Source organism: Bactrocera tryoni, chromosome 1, assembly GCF_016617805.1.
Source record: "Bactrocera tryoni isolate S06 chromosome 1, CSIRO_BtryS06_freeze2, whole genome shotgun sequence".
In the NCBI taxonomy this organism is placed as follows: Eukaryota; Metazoa; Arthropoda; class Insecta; order Diptera; family Tephritidae; genus Bactrocera; species Bactrocera tryoni.
This window is the reverse complement of record NC_052499.1, coordinates 57,701,177-57,727,498: the sequence shown is the minus strand read 5'-3', so window position 1 is coordinate 57,727,498 and position 26,322 is coordinate 57,701,177. Positions and strand designations below refer to the sequence as shown.

General features: G+C 34.4%; 1 protein-coding gene across 1 annotated transcript in view; it reads left to right on the top strand.

The window, feature by feature from the left end:
• The window catches only part of LOC120778961 (eukaryotic translation initiation factor 4E type 2), a 158,587-nt gene that overhangs the window by 9,688 nt on the left and 122,577 nt on the right, over positions 1-26,322 (top strand). The window lies entirely within an intron of this gene.

Here is a 26,322-nt window from a genome sequence, read left to right as displayed (position 1 = left end):
ATAAGCAGCAACTGCTTGACAGCAAACTGTTTTGTCGTTGGTAAGTAGTCAAAGAAATAAAAACAAAACAAACACCCAAAAAATGATAAAATTAAAAATATATAAAATATTATCGCAAATAATAATTGTTGTTGTTGGTACACAAATATTGGCTGGTTTAAGCGCTGACTAAAGCAATTTATACACAGAAATGTGCAATGACGAAATCGTTTTTTATTTATGTATGTTGTTTTGTGCGAAATTAGAAGGCATAATTTTACTTTGTGTCAAATGTGGCGGCCTTGTTGGAACAAACGTTTTTCTTGCGTTCAGCAGCAAATTATTATTTCGTATATTTATAATTTATTTTGTTGTTATTATGGTATATTTCTGATAAAAATTAAACAAAAAACCAACAAAAACACAAAAACAAAAAACAGCTGGTGCATATTAAAGTTATTGAAAAAAATGCTTAAATCTTTTGTTGTAGCTTCTAAATATGTGATTTCTAAGGATTACGATAACAAAATAGTTTTATAATATTATTACATATAATAACAAAAACAACTGTGTTAGTTAAGTGAAAAGTCAATTACCTACACAACCTAATATTTATTGTGTTTTCCTTGCTAGATGCGTTAGCTGCATACAATTAGCTTGTTAATAGCAGAATTTAGTAAAATATGCATAAACGCATTACAGCAACAATGTCACGTCTGCTACGCAACAACAGCAAGAACAACAGCGCGTGTTCATATACATATACCTAAAGCGTACCTTATATGTATGTATATAATTGTATGCCTACTCCACTCGTCACCGCTGTGTGCATTTTTACTGCGTTCCACAAATTTTATGTAATTTTATTTATAAATCTTATTTTTTATAAATATTTGCGTATTCTCTATGTATAAATAGCAAATGTTTTGTGATTTCCTTTTGATTTTCCTGTTGTTTTTATGTTTATGTTAAGCATTAAATTTAGTAGTCGCCAATTAAATTTGTAGCAATTACGACCAAAACATTATACTTAAGTACTTATAGCATATTATATTAAATAAATATACATACATACTTACATTACTACATTTATGCTAATTTGATATTATTAAATTTTGTAAATTTGGTAAAGACAAAAACAAAACAAATCAAAACAAAAAAATGGAAAAACTAAAAAAACAAGCAAATTAATTTGTATGAAAGCAAACTTAAATTTTAGTACATCTTATGTAGTAGTTTAGTATGGTGTTACCTAATCGATAAAAAGCAATATGAGCTAAATACATACATACATATACGTATATATATATATATGCATATATATGTATATGTGTAAAATTCCATATTTCTTATATAATGTAATTATGCAATGATTTAGAAAATTTAAAAATTCGATTTCTAATAAAATAAAAAAAATTTGCCTTAGGAGGTCATTTGTTAAGTAAAAATCAATTTTGGTATTTTTTATTTATTTGGAATGTATGGAGAGGGTTTTTTTCTCTTGTGCTTGCTCTGTTTCAAAATAATTATAAATTACTTAGCAACTAGTATGCATCGTAAAGCCCAACTAGTTTGCCGACTATATTTTTCCTCACAAGCTTTCTTCTACAAGCTCAAATTTTGTTCAGAAAAGAAAGCAGTTTTGTCAGTTTTTAAAATACTTCCTGAAATTTCGCGAAAAGGCCGAAAATAAATTGAGATTTGTTTTTAATCGAAACACTTTGTCACTGAAGGCGATTTAATTTCTGATTATTTTAATATGATAACTTTCATATCTCCTTCTGGGCAAACATAAGGGATTTTCTCACTTTTTCTCTATTTTTCTCAGGAATGTTATTTTAAAATTTGGTTAGGCTCTCAGTATAGCATCCATAAAGTTTTTGTAAATTTTGGAAATTCGCATTAATGATCCTTCCTTCCCAGCCGAAATTCGAAGTCTCTCCGTTTCCTAAACTCAAGCTGCTGATATGAAAAAATGTAAACATGTTGTTGTTGTTGTAGTGTCATAGAGCATTTCCTAAAAAACTACGAGCAATCTTTATTGGAATACAGATAAACTCTTAATACGACAGTTTTGAAAACAGCTGGATTTATTTGTTTTCTTTAATTCCTCTAAGTTCCCATGGAAAAAAACTTAACTAAAACAACTATTCCATCATATGAAAAAAACATATTTGATTTTTGGTAATTTGGCCTGGTAGTTCCATTGAAACACAAACCTAAATATTTTGAAAATAGTTCAAATACATATAGTAAGTCTGAGTGATCAAATGCCCAACAGAAATGTTGAAAACTCGATGCTTTACCTTGTTGATAACCCACTAAGAAAACAACGGATGCATTTGTTACTGATACCAAGTGTTTTTTTTGTATGTATGAGACTAGGTAACATAGTTCATTGTAATAGCTATCTATTAAAAGCTTTTCTGAAAGACGCAAAGCTCCAATTATTAATTGCTAAGCTCAGTTTTTTTTTTAATATTCGGAGGCTTATAAGTTAGTGGAATTAAAAAGTCAGCGCGGTAAGTAGCGAAAAGCCGAAGAAAATCAATTAATCATATTAAGATCCTTTATATTTCAGGTCTTCATATTCTATTGCTCTGCCATATAAAATAACATATAGCTGTCATACAAACTGACAGATCAAAGTCAAAGTTTTTTTACTTGAAAAGATATCTTCACCAAATTTGGCATGGATAATTGTCTAAGGCAACGCTATAAATTCCGAAGATATTATCCAAGGTATCCCTCTAATCTCCGAATATTTTGTACAGATCGGACCACTATAACATATAGCTGCCATACAAACTGCCAAATCAAACTCAAGTCGTTGTATGAAAAACTCTTTCATTTATCAAGGCATCTTCTTGAAATTTTGCATAGATTATTATCCAAGACAACCCTATAATCTCCGAATATTTTGTACAGATCGGACCACTATAGCATATAGCTGCCATACAAATTAGCCAATCAAACTCAAGTCGTTGTATGAAAAACTCTTTCAGTTTTCAAGGTATCTTCACAAAAATTGACATGGATTGTTGTCCAAGGTAACCCTATAATCTCCGAATATTTTGTACAGATCGGACCACTATAGCATATAGCTGCCATACAAATTAGCCAATCAAAATCAATATAAAGATCTTTTTATACCCTTTTATGCTATAAGAAATGCGCCTGTGAGCGGTATTTTAGCTTCGGTGCAGCAGACTTTTTTGTTTTGACTTAAAGCAGCTTTCATACAATTCGTTTTGGAGACAGCTCATTGCCAGAATATTTCCAATCACAAAATGGAGATTAGCAGTTTTGCAAAGTTTTTAACATGTGATTTACTTGATGATTGCAATTCAAGATTAAGAAGTATTTTACTTCCTGTTTGTGTTTATTTTGTTTGTTTTTGTTATTGTAAAGACGTAAATTGCAACATTATGTACAAAATAAGGTTTTATATTATCTCTATATACCCGTTTGGCATTCATTGAAACTCGCGAATTTTCGCTTTGTATTAAACACATATACATATGTATGTATGTACATACATACTATATTGTATGTATATGACAAGCCGCTAATGTAAAAATAATCCGATATTGGCAAATGTATTTTTCCCCTAAAAGAGAGTGCAAAAATAACAGCTAAAAAAAACACATCTCGCCAACCTGTCTGAAAGTCTGACTTCATCGACACGATATAATTTTGAAAACAATTCCATTGAAATTATAAGCAAGAAGCGAGCTAAGATGCGGTGTAAATAAATAAATCTCGTTTATATGTAAACCATTTAACAAAAAGCAAATAAAATGAAAACTGGTGAATAATTGAAAAATTAAACACGAAAAAAATGAAAAAAAACCGTTAAAAAATCACACGCCACCTCAATAACTCTCACTCTCACGCTAATAATGACGTGACTAAAGCAAATGCGAGTGGGTTTATGCCCGCATTTGTGCCACTCAAAAAATCTGTTGGTGTTTTTCACTACATATGTACTTTTATTTGCTAACAACAACATGAATTCATACATACATACACACATATACGGCTAGACATGCATTGCTGGCTGACACCGTGACTCATCAATAACTTCATTACCGGCAAAAGCCAAGCAGCCGCCGCAGCAGCAGCTGCAACGATGAATTTTACTTTTTGTATTGCTAGTTGTACTCTATGTTTTTGTTATTGTTGGTAGTCGACTACTAAGACCCAACGCCACCATATTGTTTCACACACACACACACACACACACACACACACACACACACACAGCCAGATGCTAACATTAACACTGTGGCGCACACTTGCCCGCATCTCTGCCATTCACGCTCTCAATTAGCCAGCGACAACGAGGTTGTTAAACGCCAGCAACCGGCAACAACAAAGCCATTAGCGTTACCGCATTTAAAGCGTCGCACCTCCAGTCAGCTGACGACCGACAATTGCAAAGCGCTGACTGTCTGTGTCGTATTGTTTTACATGTTTACAGCTAAATTACTGTTGTTGTTGCTTTAAAAGTAAATAATATTTTCCGTCTGCAATTTTCACTGATTTTCACTTATTTCATTTTCATTGCTGCTAAAAGATTTTCTTTCAGAAATCTCAGCTGTGATTGAAAAGTTGCTGTTCTTGCACGAATGTTGGGGATAAATCGTTAAGTAAATCGGCAAACTGTTGAGTAATCTCAAATGGTTTTACAGCTGCACTAAGTTTACTTCAATCTTAGCTGAAGAGGAAAAAATTTCGAAAGAAAAACGAAAAATTCTGCTTTTGTTTTTTGTACTTTTAATTGTTTTGATTGAAACACCACGGGTTCTCAAAGTTGGACTAGTCCGTTAAGGTAGTTCCAGTGCAAACATGAAACTCCACAGGTTCTTAAAGTTAGACTAGTCTGTAAAGGAAGTTCCAGTTCAAGTTGGGCGAAGCTCTAGTTTCTATTGACTTTGAGAGTGCCGTAAATTTGAATTGAGTCTTTTGCTGTCAAGAATTAAAACTAACTTATGAACTCGGAATTTATCTTTCTAATATTCTTAAAGCGCCCAAACCCTATCTTTTTTATTTCTAATGGAGAAATAACCCGGTTTTGTGGCAGTCGTGCCAAATTTGGTCGCACAGTTAACTTTTTTGGGGTTTCAAAAAATTTTTATAAAAATATTTCTTATTCCCAGAGCTTCCCACTTCTATTAATCCCAGCGTTTCGTAAACATCTGATAGATATGTTATTGTTTGCAATTACTATTTGGTAACGTATTGACATTTTTTTGAAAGCAGGATCGATTTTCATCGTTCTTCAGCGCTCGAAATATCTCCTAATATCTGACGACGTTGTAAGTGATATCTTGGACAAACCGAGTTCTCGGACAAATGTCTTATTGTGGCCTTCATAAATAGATGAACTTTATTTTGAGACGGCAGCTAGAGGGTGATGACATCTTTCAGACTTCATTCGGCGGTTTCTAGTTTTCCAATTAATTTCGTGACCTACCGCAAAATCGAATACAAAAGGTTTTTGAAAGACAACCAGATTTTGTTTGTACAAATTCTTAAACGAATGTCGATATTTTAACTTTAATCAACGATTTCGTTTATGGAAAAATTATTTATATCACAATTTATAGAATATTTTTACCAAACGAACTTTCCTACCTAATTTACCAATATAAAGATATAAGGACACGTCCTTACAACAGATACCAGCTGAAATTATCGTGAGATCTCGCTCGATTATCATAAATTTGAGTCACAATCTTCCAATTGTGTGCCTTTCGGTTACGTCTTATATTAATAAAAGTGTGCGTAATATCAGTTTTTAAATTCACTGCATAATTACCCAAAGTATCGACCGCATTATGACTTAATGTATGCCATCAAACTCATTTGGTTGTTCAAGTTCAGTACGTCGACCTAAAACTTTGCAGTTTCAGTTTCCCAAATCATGTCTCCAATAATATTTTTGTGGCGTAAAATATATGTTAATATACATACTGGACCAGGGTAGTTAATTTTTGAAAACAAACAAATTCTTTAAGATAAAAACGCATCGGTTCAAAACTGCTTTTTATTGCTGCTACTGAGGATAGCGGGTTTTCCAATAGGGATGTTATGATTTCGAAGTGTCGTCTCGGCCATTTTTAATATGTCAAAATCTGTAATTTTTCTTCATTGTATTCAGCAATGTTTACAATTTTATTATCAAAATAATCGTTCTCCTATTGCAACTTTTTGTGCGCTTTTGCCATTTTATATGGTCATAATTATCGTCCACCTGTGCTCGCTATTCATTGAATTGTCGAAAATTTTGAGCGTACATTTTCTTTACATACTGATCAAGTGCGAATAAGACAAAGAAATGCTCAAAGAAAATGAAAATATTGCTGCCGTGCAGCCAAATGTTGCTTGCAATTTGTCGATTCTCGAGAGTTGGGACTGTCTCAAACTACAACTTGGTGGATTTTGTGATAGCAATAGGGCTCACATCATTATAAAATTGTTCTCACTCAAGAACTGAAGACATTAGACCACCGTAAACGTTATGAATTTGATGATTTTGCCTTGGAACAACTTGAAAACGCTTACGATTTTTTTTTAGAAATTCAGCTTTTCCGATGAGGCTCACTTTCATCTAAGTGGTGCGGTATATATCAAGAACTGTAGATTTTTTTGCGAAGACAATTCACTAATTATTCATGAATAACCATTACCTTCACCTAAATTGATAGTTTGGTGTGGTGGAATCATCGAAGTCAGTATTGAACGTGCTATTCATGACATACGACTAGATTTAGTGGAAAAAGTATCCTTTCAAAAGATGTCGTGGAGGTCATTTGAATGATGTTAAATTCAGAACTTAATTGTATCGATTGTATCTTATATTAAATAAAAAACTTTTGAATTTCCTCAACAATTTGTTTTTTTTTTTCTTTAAGGAAATCATATCATTTTTATTGGAAAACACTGTAAAAGAAGCAGCTGTTTAGTGGTTTGTTTTTGTTTTTTTTTTATTTTTTATATCACCAGAAAGTACAGATTTCAGTGAAAAAAAGCTTACTGATTTTTTAATATCTGAAATTTTGGCTTGAGAATTTTTGATTGAAAATTAGAGGTTTTCCATTTCTAAATCAAAATAAGGTTTCATCCTTAACATTTTAAATATAAAAGATACAGTTGAGCAATTCACAACCTGTCGTAAAGCATCGTAAAATCGTAAAATTATAAAAAAACAAGTATAAAAATTTATAATTTTACGATTTTACGATGCTTTACGACAGGCTATGAATTGAACGAGTATATTTAGGACATAGGAAAGTAAGTTTCCACCAAGTTTCATGAAAGAGAATCACAAAAACTTGATTTTTTGAATTTATCACAGAAATTTTGAGGTTATGTGAAAAAATATGTCTACAAAAGTTGTAGATCTTTTCATAACCCACAGCATTGCCATATAACTGTTTTCTGTAGAACTTGTTTTAAACTTGCAGCCAAAAATTTTGTAATATGATGTAGTCAATTGAAAGCAATAAAAAATTTAATTCTAGTTTTTTTGGATGATACTTTGTTTTGCATTTTATGTTCATGAAATGAAAATTAAAAAAAAATTAATAATAATTCGCTGTTAATTTTACATTTATATTTCTTCTTTATTTCATTTATTTTTATTTTTCCAATTGCTCTTTGTCTAAAATAATTCTAACACACGCATTGTGCCGCGTATAATAGCTGCTGTTGTATCTTCTGTTGTTTCTATTTCTTTATATTTATATTTATTTTTGTGTTATTTCTATTATTTTTTCTTAGTCTTTTTTCGTTTTTGTTTTTTTTTTGGAGATGAATTTTCTGCTCACACAATGCTTGAAGTGAATTAAAACTTCTCATTGCCATTTTGGTTATTTCCCTCAATGTTCTCTCTCTGCGGGATTTCTTTGTTTATTCACTTTGTTTGCCAGCTAACTTTCTATGGTCATTTTTGGTTAGTTGAATTCTTATGTATTTTTATGCGATTTGTTAGTTTTATTATAATTCATTTGTAGAGTCATTGTTATGTATCTATGTATATGAATACTGTAATATCGTATCGGCGTATATCGTGATTCATGCGGTTAAGTTCAACGGCGTACGAATATTTAAGATTATTCGTTAAAATGTAGTTGCATAAAGTATGTACATACATACATATGTGAATATATACATACAAGTACGGTATGTACATACTTAAGTCTGGAAATGACTAAATGTGTCTGTTCGAGCAGCTTTCACTGGAAATCATTTTAGCATTTGATTATAAAGAATGATTGCATTTAATCAGCGATTTAGCTATAGGGAATTTCTAAATTCTCGCTCAGCAGAATAGTTAGCTACTTATTAAAACGTTAAAATACTATATGAAGAAAACACCAAAAATAGTATAGTTTTACGTTTTAATCGAGTATCATAAAAGTTGGCAGGTTTTCAATGTCTGCTGCAACCACAACTCCCTACTTTAGTTCTAAACTTTTCTTCTTGTAATTGTTGTATACATACATACATAAGTGTTATGTACACCCTGAACATTTTTTATCATTTTAAATAAAAAAAAATTATTGTAGTATTCAACATATTGCACATAGAAGTCAGAGGTTATAGACCGTTTATGGCGATCTTTCATACCTGTCATAAAAAACATTATAGTAATATTGGTTTTTTACTTCAAAATATTGCGCATACTCTGTGATTTCCTTTCATCGACCAAACTCTTGAGATCTGAAAACCAAAAAATTCGTGAGGAGATAGATCCAATACGGTGCACTCTTTTTCCATTGATTTGAGTTACGGTATATTGTCTATGTGCATTCTCAGATCGCACGGCACCCACTTGACGTAGAGCTTTCACAACCCTGAATTTTATTAAACGATATATCCGAACTTGCTGGATTTGTTATTTGATGATCCATTTCGATGTAGGGAACATTGAAACTTCAAATTTAATGGGGAATGTTTTTAATCATTCGAAAGAACATTCTTTAGTATTTACTTTTTGAAGATTATCTCTTTCAAATGTTGGCCGCGTCTAGGTCTCAGACGATCCATCTGTTGAGTTCAGTTTTCGATGACTCATTCGAACATTTCGACTGGTAACTGGCGAATAACACACGTGATGTTTTGCTCCAAGTCTTGAATCGGAGGGGGATTGTCCGCATAGTCTTTAGACTTTACATAACCCCACAGGAAAAACCCCACAGCAAAAATTCTAACGGTGTGATATCACGCGATTTAAATGGCCAATCGTGAAATTATCTGCTCACCGAAGTGCTCTATCAATAAATCCATTGATTTATGCGAAGTGTGGAAAGTGGCGCCGTTCTTTTAAAACTTAAAGTCGCCGAGATCACAAGCTTCAATTTCAGGCATCAAATAGCCGGTTATCATGGTGCGATAACGGTCGTCATTGGCGGTAACGTTCTCCGGCATCTTTTTTGAAGAAATGTTGACTGATGACCGGACCACAAACCACACCAAACCGTTGTTTTTCTGGATAAAATGGCAGCTCTTGAATCTCCCCAGGTTGCTCTTCGTCCCAAATGTGGCAGTTTTGCTTATTTACATACCAGAAATGGGCCTCATCGCTGAACACAATTTGGCTCGAAAACGTCGGATCTTCTTGGAACTTTTCTAAAACTTAATCGTAGAGCAAATACAAGAAATATACTTTTTAACACAACTTCAACACGAGCTCGATATGTCGGAATAATGGTATACCCTCCCAAGAATTTAAAACAAGCATATTCTAAGAATTTTTGTTCGAACTTTTGTTGATAAAAAAAATTTGTTCAACCTTTATTCTATGTAAAATTAAAAAGTTATGCAATCGAAGAATTTGTACGAATTTATTTTTAGAAAAGATTCCAGTGAAAATTTCGCAGATAAACCTTTTGCGGTTGTTGAGTCAAAGCTTGCTGCCAGCTGAGCCTGAAGCTAAATGTGTTCTAAAGGGCAGGCAAAACATCTTATGTAGAATGTATTTGTGCAAAAGCAAATTGTAGCCACTTGCTGCTGCATAATATTCATGGAAATCTTAATTAATAACAAATGCACCTTGTTGTTGCTCAACAAATCGATCAAAGCCACTCACTGTAGCCAGTAAAAACAAAAACAATTCATAGAAAAAATTGTTTTCGCACAATGTGAGACATGCACACATGCATATATGTATGTATACATACTTATGTATATTTATATATATATACATACATATGTATATATACGAACAGATAGTATATTTGCTGCAAATAAATGAAAATTTGAGATGCTGTGTTGCCTATGTGGCTACAACAATAATATTTTTGTTGTTGTTATACCTATGCATCATATATTTACTGCCTATTTACATCTGTATGTATATGTTTAACAATTTTTTAGAAAATTTTCCGCGCTCACTTAATAAATTCTCACATTTTTTGCATTCCTCTTTCGCTCAATAGAGTCTTATTCATCAAGTTAGAAAGAATTTTTACTTATTTCATATGATTTAGCATTTACACACATACATACATAGGTATATAATTCTTAATTTACTTTCGTCGGCGCGTCGTTTTCGAATACTTTTTCTTCTCTTATTGTTGCTTTTTCTTTTTTGTTGTATTATTTGGCAAAACAAATTTTTTATTATTTGATAAATTTGCTTATGTCATAAATATGCGAAGAAGGAGAGAAAAAAATGTGTGTGTGGTTACTCAATGCCATTCGAAAGCAAATAAATTTGTCGGAGCACAATTTTATGGTGCCGGCATTGGTTTGTGGTGATATGAGTGAGTTTAATATACTTCTCAATTATTGAGTTCATAGCTACAAAATTTTAAAGAGGAGAAGAAGAGAAGTCAGTAATGCGTTTTTTCGGGAAATAAATCAATATATTAAAAAATAGACAAACTTCGCAATTTTCTAGTAAACAAATTTAATAAAAAAATAATCAAAAAAAAAAAATCTCCAGAAAAACGTGTCTGGCGATGAGAAAGATTTTTTGTTTTAATTATCACAAATCCAAAAGAAAAACAATTTGTTATTGATACAGATGAATACGTAATTATCGAAGTCAAAACCTTGATTTTTTACAAAATGGCGGATTTCCAAAAAAAAAGCGTTTTTTGTGAAAAAAATATTGTTCGCTGTGGTTTCAAAATCTTATTATAATTAATTTAAAAATCTTATTTATTTGTTCCTTACCTGCCAAATATATCTAAGAAGGTCGTTTGAAAATTTTACTTCACTCAACACAGTTGTTTCGGATAAATTTTTCACACCGACTCTGAAAAAAGCGTTTTAAAATTTTTGGGAGCCGGCTACACCATGGTAAAGAAAGTGATTATATACATGCTCATATCTTTGAAGCAACGCTACAATATACGGAAAAATTGTGCAGTTCGGACTACTATAACATATAGCTGCCATACAACTGACTCATCAAACGCAAGTCTTTGTATGAGAAAGTATTTTATTTGTCAATTAATCTTCATGAAATTTGGCAGAGATTATTTTTTAAAACATTGCCACAAACTCTGAAGAAATAGTAGAGATGGCACTACTTTAGCGTATAGCTGTCATACAAACTGACCGATCGAACTCAAGTCCTTGTATGAAAAACTCTTTCATTTATCAAGGTATGGTCATGAAATTTTGGATAGATTATTATCCAAGGCATTGCTATAATTTGCGCACATATTGTTCGGATCGAACCACTATAGCATATAGCTGCCATACAAACTGACCCATTAAAGTCGGAATAATGATCTTTTTATACGCTTTTATGCTATAAAAAATGCATATGTGAAGTGTGTTCTCGTTCGTCATATTCTCTTGGATTCCTTGATCCTTTTAAATGGTTCAACAATCATTAAACCTCAACTTTATCAAACAATTTCTTTAATTTTGATGCTCTGAGGCTCGTATTTTGAATAATTTTCCTTCACGAGAACATCAATTCCAACCCTAAATATTTGCAACATATGCCTTAAATTGTGACCAAAAATCATTAGTATTGCATACAGTTCAACCTTTGTAGCTCCAGTGTATGCTATTACTAATTAAATATTATTATATTTCTTCATCAACAAGGTGCCACCGTGCGTATGAGCGATGCACCAATTATCCTTTTTGTCTTAGACCAACTTATATCAATCCACAACTCCTTTGTAAGCACTTTGCTAAACGCATCACTTTTCCGCTTAACGATTCTAATTGTTCACTAATCGGTTAATTATAGATTATAATACAGAAATGTACGCGCGCACATTTATAAAACTGACAATTAAGCAATTTAAGCGCAACACCACCGCAGTTAGCATAAAATTCAACCCTCCGATTGCCTGTGGTCGCTCAAAATGTGCGCTTATTGTACACATTTACGTATGTGTGGGTGTATGTATGTATGGATGCGTGCGCTTAAGTGCCCATTTATCTGTGAATGCTGTGCGCTTCATGATGCGCACTGGCGATTGCCAATTGCCAACCGGCGGCTAGCGACTGACTCCGTTGGTGAGTGCTCACACTCAATTGCACAAATCAAATTAGAAAGCAGTGACGCGCACCAGCGCACTTTTAACCCCACACACATCAATTTTACTGCAAATAAAAGCTGCAGTTAATGAATATACATACATATATATTGATATAGTTTATGTATACATTTGTTATAAATAGTCATTTACTTTCATATAAAAAATTATGCAAATTTACTATGGAAAATATGGAATATTTATAATATCGCGCTAGTGACATTTGCATCTGCCCAGGCAAGCATCCGCAAACACTTATGACCCTTCAACAACTTCCAACAATGTCATTGAAAATTAAATAAATTAAAATATAGTTATATATGTATTTGTATGTGTACTATACATGAAGACAGTTTGCAAAAATACGACTTTCGACATATATCAAATTTTTCATGGTCTTTTGACCTCAGCTTTTTACCTAACAGTTTTCCAATTTGCCCTTTGTTTCTACCTCTTGCAATTATAAAACTTCCTATGGCCCGTATTTTTACCGTCGAGTATCTACTTCATGCATTAGCACCAGTATCAATATTCTTAGACACTCAGACTTTAAGGCGTGCTAGTTAAGAGAGTCTTTCACAATTGGTTGCAACTATTTTCGACTGAGAACTACTTTTTCGTTTTGGTGATTTTTTTAAGTCTTTTTTTTACTAAAGGTAATCTTTTCGTTCCGAATCGGCGCCATTCAGCTTCTAATAAAATCACACATGAGTAGTTTAACCCTTTTTAATCATATATTTTCATATGGAAAGCATAGTGTACTGGCTATGGCCTCGTAGATAGACTGATCTCGACTTCGATCTTTGTAATTCTTTCAACTACATAACGCCGACGTGACAAAAGCCAGTAATGATCTTTCTGCTGACCCCAACCAATTTGAACGTCATCTTCTTTGCGGCATCTACTTCCAACTCAAGGCTCTCCCACGGAACCACCAGTTAAGTATTACTTCGTGGGAATGACAGGACATTTATAGTAAGTATCCTCGATTGTATGAACTAACGGACTACTAATCTGTTGAAAAAATCTCAGTTTTGTCATTATGAATGCTGACGCTTCGCTAACAGCTTTCCGTTGCTCAGTCGACTGTCACATTAGTGTCGTTAAATTATCGACCGTAAAACTACCACCGAGTTTTTTAGTTTTGCCCTTGTATTTAAAAAGCGATGGCAATAAAATAATAGAAGTTCAGAGCCTTCAATATACTCTGAACACGTCGGACTAATGTCATTATGAAATCTGTAAAAGTAGCTTCTAAAGCACCAATGTCCACTAAGTATTTGGGTCAGATGGAAATCCAGGTCCCCATGTTGTCTGTCTATCCACAAGTGGATGTCCGGTATAAGTCTGTAGGTCCAGCGTCCTTTGGATGAGGAATGCCACCACTGCTGCCATATTTTGGTCCTCTTGTTTCTCACCTCTGTCTTTGCCGATACTGTTTTGGGCGCTGATAGCTGTTATAATCGCTCGAGTTGATATACGATAGTCCGGAATTTCATAAAGCCTATGCCCTGCAATTCTTTGTTTATCATACGCTTTCAAATTCATTGCCTGTATCCATACTGGTGCTGCAAACAGTATTGCCGAACTCATTACTTTCGCTATTAAGAATCGCCGGCTGGAACGCACACAGCCTCTATTTGTCGTCATTCTCGATAGAGCATCATAAATTTTGTATGCTTTATCGGAAGTATACGCCTGGCGTTCCTTAAATTTTAATTTGGAATCCACTATTACTCTCAGGTTCTGCAGCTGCTACTGTGAAGTAATCTCACACTCCCCTATGGTGAGCTCTATTTGTTCTTCCACCTTCTTGGTGCTTATGAGTAAACCTTTTGTTTTGTGCTCTGCCAGTTCCAGACGTACAGAAGAGAACCATTGGCGTAGACTATTTGCATTTATTTCTTAGGTAGACTAATTGAGACTAATTGTTTAGCCACTGCTACCACCAGGAGATCGTCCCCATATGCAATTAGTTTCACGTCTGCTGGTTACTGTCTTCTTAGCACCCCGTCATTCACTAGTTTCCATAGTAGTGGGCTTAATACCGAACCTTGGAGTACTCCATTCGAAATAGAGTAGCCTTTGGTGCACTCGTCCGTATCAAAAATCAGTTATATATACATATGTGAAAGAAATTTGGCATGAATTATTGTCCCGAGCAACAAGCTCCAAGCAAATTGTACAGATCGGACTACTATAGCATATAGCAGTCATGCAAACTGATAGATTTAATACAAGTTCCTTGTATGGATATTTTTGAAGAGTAATTATTGCTTTGCTTCGACGGAAGTGAACGCTTTTTCTTGTTCTATTCCAATTTAGGGTGAGGCGGCCAATTTTAACACATTCATTTATTTAACCCAAATACATACCTTCACATACATATTTTGACTATCAGCTCGTCCTCACCTTTTTCAATGGCTATCTGAAATGCAATCTTCGTTTTTCCTCTCAAAACAAAATGGAAAATCATAGCGCCATGTGCTAACTGAAAATGCTAGTAAATAGTCACACAAATTTCTCTACGATTTCTTATTTATGTGTACACGATATTAATGACTTTTTTATTTACACTTTCCTAACCTTTTGGGACATGTCTTCACATCGCCGGATGTCTACACAAAGGTAATTTCGCAGAACGCCTTTCTCTCAGCCATTCATTCATTCATTCGTTTTCACTCATTCATTCACTCCTTCAGTGTTTTAAACCTTAATTCAAGTCACTCAACTGTAACAATTTTCTTTACATATATGTACTTATGTATATATGTATGTATATTTGCAGGTATCTACATACATATGTGCTTCTATTATATACACCCGCTTTAAGAGTGAGTTCAACAGCTTTGAAAACCATTGAAAGTTAAAATGTGTGCAATAAAATCTGAATAAATATATATAAAATTACATTTGTGTACTTATGTATATGTGCATTTAAATGTGTATGTATGTATATATTTACATATATGTACATATCTATTTGTATTTATATGGGAAAATAGTCACCAGTTAACCCAACCTAACCAGCAGCAGCAGCACGCAATTTATTTAGCATCACTTTACTTCGCCCACATTATATGTATATGCAGGTATATATAAAAATATGTACATATATCTCACATAAGTAATTCCATATGCAATGCTTAACCTACCATAAAATTAAATTTGCTTTCACTAAAGCATTTCCATAAAATATGTTGGAATTAACAAAATTATTAGCGCAGACATAAGTGGCTTTACTGGTTCACAGTTCCAACATAAAATCCTCTCATTTACCGTTAGTGTACATAAGCATGCACGCTCTACACTGAAGCACCTTCGACTGGTGCCAAAAGCTTTACTTGAACTCAAATTCTACTATCTACTATGTATATTATTTTATTTAGTACCAAATTTTTGTTAGAGAACAGATGCTTTTGTCCAAGACTCCGTTTTTTTGGTCGTAGCTTTTATTATTTGATTCCGTGTTTAATTGAAATCCATCAGCAGACTTTTAGTAACATGAAAACCTATTAATTTTAAGTCTTTTGAACTTGTTTTTGGGTAATTTTTAACCTGTATTATGCTTTCATAGACTTTTATTAGAGTTAACTCAAAAGAACGTGAGCTTTTCATCTAACAAGGCGGCTAGTTAGGTTTGTTGAAGCACATATGGATCAAGAGACGTCAGATAACGAGGAACTGCACGGTTACAGCGGCTAATATCGATGCCAATTCGTCGATTCTTCGAAAATATGACTGAAAGTATGACATCCAATATGTTTCAACTTCACTCTAATGAAAGCAAGACAGGGTTGTACCTCGTTAAAATACATTTTAGTCTGTAATAGGGGAGACTTTTGACATGCTGGATACAACGCGGAAGTAGCTTTGAGGTAATAATTTCTAATAGACAAAAAATTTTTAATAGACCAAAATCATTATGGTAGGATGAAACCCATTGGAAGCAAAAGATAAAATAACAAAAAATTAAAGAAAAACTAATTTTATGATGATCTAAATTCCGAAGAAGAAGAGGAAGGGCGCGGTTAAGGAGTGGTATGGGTTTTCTCGGGTAAAAAACAGCCGTTTTCAACAATTTTTTTCTCATAAACAATTAAATATTTTATTAGAATTTTTTACTGTTACAAACATACACTATTAAGAAAGAAATTCTGAAATTTTTGGAAAACAAATTTTAAACTCGGTCATTGCGACACCATTTCCGGTGACTCCTCGGAAAAAAGATGCGGCCGCGTTGGCAGGATAACTCTTTCCAGAATCATCTAAAGTGAAAAAATAAATATTTTAGTTAAAACCTTAACTTAGAACTTGGACGAAGGAAAACAAAATTGATAATTGGGTTTTTTGGCATAAATTTTTACAAAAAAAATTAAAATTTCGCATCAATTTTTTTCCAATAGATGTAATCGAAAAATGCCTTCGTTCAAGTGTAAAATTTCATGAAGATCGGTTAAGTAGTTCTGAAAAATCTTGCTAACCGACTTCAAAAACACAGTTTCGAGGAAAACGTGGTTGAAGGCAGCGCACTCAGCCTAGCTAGCCTCGAGCGCCCAAGTTTTCAAAGCTGTATCTCTGAAACTATTACGCGGATCAAATTGAAAATTTAGGACAATATTCTAGAAGTGTTGCAGAATTGAATAAAAGAATAAATATTCTATTTTTTCAAACGCGTAAATTCATGTAACACCATAAAAACGGTTTATCTCTATTTCCGGCAAAACTAAAAGTCCTGTAGAAAAAGCAACACGACAAAGTTGTTGGAAAGGATAAGATCTACAACTTTTAAACCAACACATTTTTCATATAACCTTAAAATTTATGTGTCAACTTAACAAAGCACCTACCACGATTCAGCTTTTTCGTGAATAAGCTTTAAGCTGTTGCCGTCTCAAAGGCTGTGACTACCACTCAGTGGGTTAGAGTTCCAATTAGTTCACGGTAGCTTTTTTTCGAACGCTCTTTCTCAGACAATATTATAAGAGTATCTCAGATTTAGAAAAGCCTAAAAATTTGGTTATTTTTTTTACAGACGTCTTGGATGCTTCTTCATTTCTAGCCTGATTCTACATTTATTTGATATAAAGTGCAGATGTGTGTTTTTAGACATATCGCTTCTCTGCTTATTGTAGATACCACAGCATTTTAATTTTTCAACATCAACCGCATCTCGACAACCAAATATGATCGAACCTCCAAACAGTTTTGCTTATGAACATTATTCTCATTAAAGTCAATCATCTGTTTAATGACAGTTCTCAACAGTAAATAATAATTGAGGAGCATTGTCACAAATCCATTAAATTTGCCGTTAAAAGTACTCCCCTGCATGTGAGCAGTAAATACTTGTGTATTCTTCGGCTTTTCAGTGAATAAATATCCACAACTTGTTATTATCTGCATTTTGTTGCTACTTCTTCTATGTATATAAGCTGTCGTTGTAATCTATTATCCTGCCATCCACGCATGCAATTATAACTTTAAATCCATTTGTGACGCCAATAGCTCCCACGCTTCACTCTCGGTAATTGGCCTTAGTGTATGAATCAACAAAACAACGAGAAAGTAGCAATACAACAATATATAAGCATCATAGGTATATATGTACATACGAGTGTGGACTTGTGTTTGCCAACATTTCCTGACACATTTTTCTGCGAACATGTGGGGTTTTTCAACTTAACGATGATGTAAACAGGCGTGCATACTGGAAGGGTGTGAGTATGAAGCTTATATGCAATTATGGCGGCTTGCGAATGCATTGTTCCTTTATGGAAAAGAACTCGTTGACAAAGTCAGCATTAATGCATAACGTGTTCAGTTGGCAGGTGCTTATGAGGGTGGGCCTAAATGTTTGAATTCTTGGAGACAACAAAATATAGGGTAGTCGAAAAAGTCTTTTCGTATTTCTAATCAAACTCCAACTTATTTCTTTATATTTATACTAACAAATAAGTACCACATTGGTCGACCACTTTTTGCCATTTTTCCGCAAGAGATATTATTCCTTCAGTGTAAAACTTTCATCGGTGTAAATCGAAATTTCCACTATGGAAGCGAGCGAAACATTGTTGTGCTACACGAACTGATAGAGTATTTTCCCCGTAAACTTCACAAATTTCATTGCTGGTTTTCATGGCATTTATCCCTTTTTTATACAGAAACTTCAAAATATAGCGAATTTGTTCATTATTTTCACTCATTTTTGAACAGCTGTAACTTTTTTTCAACTTCCTCGAATTTAATTTTTGTTTAGTTAAAAGGTGCTTAAAATGTCACCTTTCTTGGTATGACACAATGTGTTTGGTAGCACTGAAGATGTACGACTGCAACGACATCTATTAGCCAAATACGAAAATACTTTTTCGACTACCCCGTATTTGTTTTATTTTTTATTTTACCAGAAATACGATTGAAACCAGGTTTTGTGAAATCGTAATTTGACGAAAAATTTCCTATTGCATAAGCGAGTATTCGACTTTATTCACCGTAGTATTATACTAAGTACGGTATTTTCACCATCAACACCGATGTTCTTCACCACAGAGCTACCCTGTTTTTTGACTGACCACTTTTAACTAAAGATTGCTCTCGAGTTTCTAGCCAAACCTTGGAGCGCTGACTTAAAACTCGTTCTGTTTTTACATCAGCTACTGCTTTCAAAGGCAACTAACTGTCAGCATCACGTCATGCCAAATGCAAAACCCCATGCGACCCAGCAATTACTACAATTACGCTTTTACCTCCACCTGCATTGCGGCAATCACATATTTTTCCTCATTCAACGCGCGAGACTTCTCACTTGTCACACGCTAGGTGATTGCTATGCAGCGATGCCAAGAGGCAGCCGTGACGGCAAGTGACGAAATGGCCAAAGAGTGTCACTGCAAATGGATCTGTCAACGCTCGTGACTCCTACAGCCGTCTACAACACAAGCGCCAGCAACAACAACGCCCACTCCTTCAACAGCCAAACAACGGAAGAAGAAACGAACGGAAGGAAGGGTTTGCGTAACTAATATGATTTTATTTGTTGCGCGGAAAATGATATAAAGGCGGAATTTTTTTTTAATTAATTGCTATATAAAGCTCGGCGCTTGTACGCGTTGCTGTGCGTTGTCACTCGCTGGTCTTATTGTTGCCATTCCAAGTCATAACAGTACGCACAAATAAAAGAGGCGACAGCAATTACAATCATAAAAGAAAAAGAGAAGAAAATAAAATATAAAAAAAATTAAATAATAAAAGCAATGTGCAAAGGAATACAAAAAGGAGTTCGTTATGTGGCAGCAGTGAGGCTCTAACGGAAGTGCGTCCAACTAGTGCCACTATTAACACAAATACGTACACACTTGCCACTTTCCACCCAATAGTTGGCGCGCTTAAGTTGATTTAAACAAATTATAACTGTATCTATGAAAAATATGTAGAATTTGCGCCACAAAGGTCCAGCAGCGGCAAATACCCTTGCGTCAGTGACAAGTACTGCAGCAAATCATGAGTTTACGTGACGTGGAAATTTAAGCAAATTACCGTTGTCAGTGCTGAGTTGTTGCTAAGTGTGCTTTTTTATTGTTGTAATGGCGCTATGTATAAGCAAATGGCTTTTGAATGAAGTGCCACCTTCATAGAAGCGTATGTTTGTGAGACAGTATTCCCTTGGCACTCGATTGATTACACTCCTTGAACAAATTATTGGTTCCATATACATATGTACATATATATCTGTATGTCTGTATGTGTGGCGGTGTGTTGCCGCTATGTAACCTGTTATTTAGTTATGCCGTTGGCATTAAGTGTTCAAAGTGTTCAAGATTTGCGTAGGAAGCTCAAGACGGAGCACAAATTCCTTTTTAAAAGTGTTGCGGTAAAAGAAAGACACAGAGAAAGGGAGAGGGAGCAGCGCTTCAGCGTAGCATATTGTATAAAAGTTGAAGGAATTATGTGCTTGGAATTGGTAAGTGACGGCTTCGGGAGGATTCACTTTAAAATGGAGCGCATGAAATTAAAAAAACAAAAATTGCACAGTAGAAACTTGAACACATTAGAACAATATTTTGTAAGGCTTCTTAATAATTTTTTATGGAATTTTTCTATGTTTCAACTAAACGCGGTTCTTTAAGGCATAATTAAAAGCATTTTTCCTTTCGCCTCTGAGCTTACTACCCAGTTTTTCTATTTGTTTCAATTTCCTTGCATATTTTCATTCACTCAATATTACACATATATGTAATTCTCAACTGGTTTAAGAAATAATACATTTTGTTCGAGTTAATGCTGATGGTGCAATAAAATGTTAAAAAAATTATTGAATCTAAACGAATGAAGTTTCTAAGTTTCTATTTTGCTCCACCTAAATACTCATTGAGGACACACTGATAGATCCAAAACTAATGGTATCTTTGCTTTTATCAGACAAAACTTTGAACTAATGTTCAAAGAACACACAGAAAAAGTCTAACCTTGATATCCTTGAAATTATCTGCTCACCGACGTGTTCTTTCAATAAATCCGATAGATGCGATGTGTGGGAAGTGGGGCCGTGTTGTTCAAACCAAATGTCGCCGAGATTACGAGCTTCAATTTCAGGCATCAAATAGTCGGTAAAGCGAGATAACTGTCGCCATTGAGGTTACATTTTCACCAGCATCATTTTTAAGAAATATGGACCGATAATTCCACCGACCCACAAACCACACGAAACCGTCTTCTTTTTCTAAATGAAATGGTAGCTCTTGAATTTCTTGAGGTTGCTCCTCGTTCCAAATGAGTCAATTGTGCTTGCTTACAGAAATGAGCCTCATCACTGTACAAAATTTGGCTCAAAAACGTCGGATCTTCTTGGAACTTTTCAAGACCGCATAGAGCGAAGCGATGTCGCTTGAGAAGGTCGAGCGGTTTCAGTTCTTGTACAAGCTGTATTTTTTACGCTTTTAATTTAAGAATTCACCTTAAGATGTGCCAAAGCGTTCCATACGTCAGTCCGAGTTGCTGCGAAAGGCGCCGAATTGGCTGTCAAAGGTCTTCGGTTACAGTCTCAGCTACGACTGCTATATTTTTTTCACTGCGTGCAGGACATGGTCTGTTCGACCAATTGCTATACAGTAATGGTTGCTGATTCTCAAGATGCGTGATGGTGTTGCGAATAATATGCTCAGTGGGCCCATTATGTTGACCATAAGACAGAACGCAAATGTTCATAATAAAGTTGAATGATTTGTAAACGTTGTTCAGGAGTAGGTCTCTCCATGATGAAATGCCAAATAATACTGAACAAATGTCGATTTACTAGGAAATTGCTAATTTTACCGTTTATAACGGAATTCTTTTACTTCAGTATGAAACCATGCACTTCAATTACAAAACAAAAAAAAAAAAACAGAAAACAGAAAACAAAAGCAACAATTAATAAATCCATTAAAGTAAATTAAGTGATCCTTGGAAAATTTTGTACAATTTGAGTAAAACATAAAGCGATGTGCTATTTAATTTGATGAAAACTTGTACGAAACTGTTAGCTTGCCCCAATTTACGCCACGCTGCTTCGCACACAAGCTGTGCCGTTGCGCCGCCTCAGCAGCCCCTCCGCCGCCCACTGCCTACAGTGGCAGGCAAAATCGAGCGATTAAGGCCAATGACTGCCTGGCAACCGAAAATAAGAGCAAATAAAAATGTATAAAATTGCAATAAAAGCAAATAGATCGAGGTTAAGCCGCTTAGTAAATTTATTTTTGTGTAGCCACTTGGGAGAATTTAGCATATTGCGTGCAAACATGCATACACACACACACACACAGTTATGAACATATGCTGCATTCGCCATGCTGCGTCCACGCTGCCACTTGCCACATGCACACTTGCAGGCACTTAAATATATTTGCAATGGAAATAGTCGCATTTAAAAATAAAGAGAGTTCAAGCAATTTGCAATATAATTACGCCCGTGCAGCTAAAAATACACAGCAACACAGAGTGCGCATAGTGGTTGTTAAGGAGTTGAATGTCAGGACTAAAATAGACAAGACAATGCACTCGCTGCGCCGTAAGCGCTCGCCTCAAGATGCTGCGTCACACTGGGTGTGTTCTAAAATTGGCAAGCGGGTTGCTGCATGTACTTGTAAGTGTGGTTGTGCGTCGTTCTATGACGCGCTGTTTGACTTCGTTGGAAATATGTGTAGGCGCATTGGTCAATGATCTTTAATGGGAAAAATAGAATTTACGGGGGCATTTATTGTAATAGAGCAATGATGATTTGTGAGTGCTTCTATGGAATAACAAGCGAAATTTAAATTTCTCAGCAACTATGCTATTTATACTATTATTCCTTTGAAGTTAGTTTTATTTTTGCTTAGATCAATCGATTCATATATAGTAGTATATAGATAATCGTTTTGCATGATACGAACAACTTGAGAATGAAATAGTAGTTCCAAAGAAAAAATTTGGAACACATATACAATAATTGTCAATTAATTTTGGTAAAAAAATATACATTGCGAGAAAAAGTATCCGAAAATCCTAAATGAAACGAAAAATAATTAATTATTCATTAATATTTATTTTTTCACCTTATGCCAACGAAGTTTCCAGACCTCAAAACACTTTTCATAAGCACTTTTTAGATGAAGACTTCGCTCCTTCAACGAATTTTGTTTAATCTCTTCGCTTCGACTAAAAACAGGTTCCACGAAGTGGCAATTTCAGTTTGGGGAACAGGAAAAAATCACACGGAGCCAAATCTATTGAACACTGTGGTTGATCGGTGATATTCATTGGGTTTTTGGCTTTAGATTGGGTCACAATCGTACTCCTTTCGAAAAAAAATTCATCTTCATACCCAAACTTTCCACCAAAATCATTTCATCGAAGTTCCGAGAGATGTCGAGGCTGACGATTTTCAAGATCCACATCCCCACTTTTATTCACTTTTTTAATATTGTACTTTCATCAGCTGAAGTGGTCGAATGTTGTCCAAAACGAGGCATGTCTTCAACTATCTCTCGACCGCCTTTGAAGGCTTCGTACCATTCGTAGGCTTCTGTTTTTGATAAAACTGACTGGCCGTAAGCCTTTTCCCACATTCGTAACGATTCTGCATTCGAATTTGGTTAAAAATATAAAATTTGAGACAAATTCTTTGATCGATACTTTTATCCATTGTAAAAATCGCAACGCACTACAGAGCTTCTGTAAACAAGCTAGCTGACAGATCGCGCTCAGATTTGGCATAGTAATAAAGGACGGTTCTAGCAACTTAGAAAAATATTTTATTTTTTTTGAATTTTTGTGTTTTGACACACTCATCAAATAAAAAATATTTAAAAAGATATCTACCAACTATCAACATCATTTTTTTTTGTTTGATGAATTTCCAAAATTTGGTCATTAAAAATACGTGTGCGAACTATATTTTTCTAGTCAAAATACATATTTTTCCAACAGAAAAAATTAGTGGAATCTCGCAGCATTGTTGTCTTTGTAATATCATATTTTCTTCCCTGCCTAGATACATACATAATCTGAGTCTGTCTATAGCCAGATTAACTCCAACTATGTTGATCTTGGTAGTTTTATCCATTTTCAGCCAAACTAACTCATAATGGGGCTTCGACTTGTAGAGATTCTCGTACCACATTAATATTCGTTTAGAAAATTGAAGAAATTTGGATGTTGCATCGCTAAAATAAATATTTTTAAATGATAAAACTTGTTCATGAGTATTTAACTTTTAGTTGGAGCTCTGTAAACTGAAATATTGTGACACTCGATTCCCTGCCAGCCTAAAAGATCAACATAATGCCTTACAACTAAAAACTAGTGAAATTATAAACATCCATACATATACACACATGTTCAGAATATTAAGTACATTTCTTTAACCTGCAATCGGGGTTAAATTTTGAGTGTTTGGTGAAGTAAACGGGTCCAAATCTGTAATTCGACAAAATGTTGCATTCATGGTTTCCAAAAAATACCGCTGCACAAGGTGGTGGCAACATAATGATCTGGTGCGGCTTTTCATGGTATTGGGGAATTACAAATACATCGTATTACAGACACCATAAATAGATTCTAATATAAAGATATCTTAGAGAACACGACGCTGTCATATGCTAAGGAAAGGACATTTCAGCAAGATAACCATACTGTAAATACTACGAAGTTGATAAGATATTGGATCCAGAACATGTAAAATGTAACATTCTTTCCTTCCAGAGTGAATTTATTAGTCATTGAAAGCCACATCGGTGCATGGACTTATTATTATGACCACATGTCTATCTTCTTCTTTTTTACTGGCTTAAGCGGTACGCAGTTATTGCTGAGTTAACAACAGCGCGACAGTCGTTTCTTCTTTTAACAATATGGCGTCAATTCGAGATACCAAGTGAAGCCAGGTCTTCCTCTCTCTTCCTCTTCCTCTCCAACGGCGGGTACTGACATGTGTGTGTATCTATTATTGATAAAAATTTCAGCTTAATCGCTCACACAAACTATAACAACAATTTTTATAATATCTAAGTTGGCAAAAAGCATGCCATAATACATACATACACATTCCACTCTGCTAAATATCCGCTATACGTTTATATGCCACTCAGCAGTACATATGTATGTAGTATATTTGACCCAGCGTGACCCCTTTTAATATTTTCATTGCATGCACTATGATTTTTACGCCGCTTTTTCTGCACCCATTCAACGGCATATTATGCCCGGGTCACTGCAGCAATGCCAAAAAAGAGAAAAGAAAAAAATAACACAAATAATAAATGCTTCAAGTGGCAACTCATGAAAATGACACCGCCATTCAACTCCCCACAACAATTATACTTCTCATTGCCAACATAACCAGCGCAACCAACTGCTCGGCATTTATTTGTCCCGCAATCGGAGGAAAAAAACCCGCCCGCACTCCACATCCACACAGACAAGCGCAAATTAATAGTTGGAACTTTATATATAGTATATACGTTTTTTTAGCTAAATGGGGTTGCAATACAAATATAAATAAAACAATAGAAGTATGTATTGGTGTGCACTTTGCAGCAATAATAATAAAAACGCTGTCCCTTAACTCCAACACCCTTTCACCCTTTTTCCCACTTGGCGGCAAGCACAGAATTGCAGTTACTGTACGCCTGTAGACCGCTGCAAGTGTGCGTGTCCGTGTTCGACAAATAAGTCCGCGTGTCAGGAAAATATGAAATTATTATAGTGTCGTATTTGCTTGTTTACTTTAGCTCTCGATAGGGCGGCATTATCGCTGATATGATTTTGATATGTCAATTGCCTTAATCCGGCGTAGCTGTCTGTGCTGTGCAGAAGAAACAACGGTTAGTTTTGCATTCGAAAAAAGTGTATAATTTGTATTATTATTATGGCTGCGTTTGGTGGGTCAAAAATTATTGATGGAGGAGCATACTATATTTTTTCGCATGTGTTACCTTTTTATGCATTCTATTTGCTTTTTATATAACGTGTTTTTCTCGCTAGCTTACTCATGCTTTCGATTATGAATTTGAAAGTAGCGAAGCTCTTTTTTTATTAAATAAATATTGCATTATTTCTTGCCAATTATTAATATTTTATTAAAAGTAATAAAGCATTTCGCGCATAAAAAGCATTTAGCATCAAAACTTTTATGTAAATCTTTATGAAAAGCTCTTATACCAGGTGGTTCAATAAGTTGTGTCGTTTGATAAGAAAAACAATTTTATGATTCAAAATACAATTTATTATTCAGTATAATCACCCTGAACATTAATACACTTGCTCAAACGGTCCTCCAATCTGTGAATCCCTACCCTGAAGTGAGAAT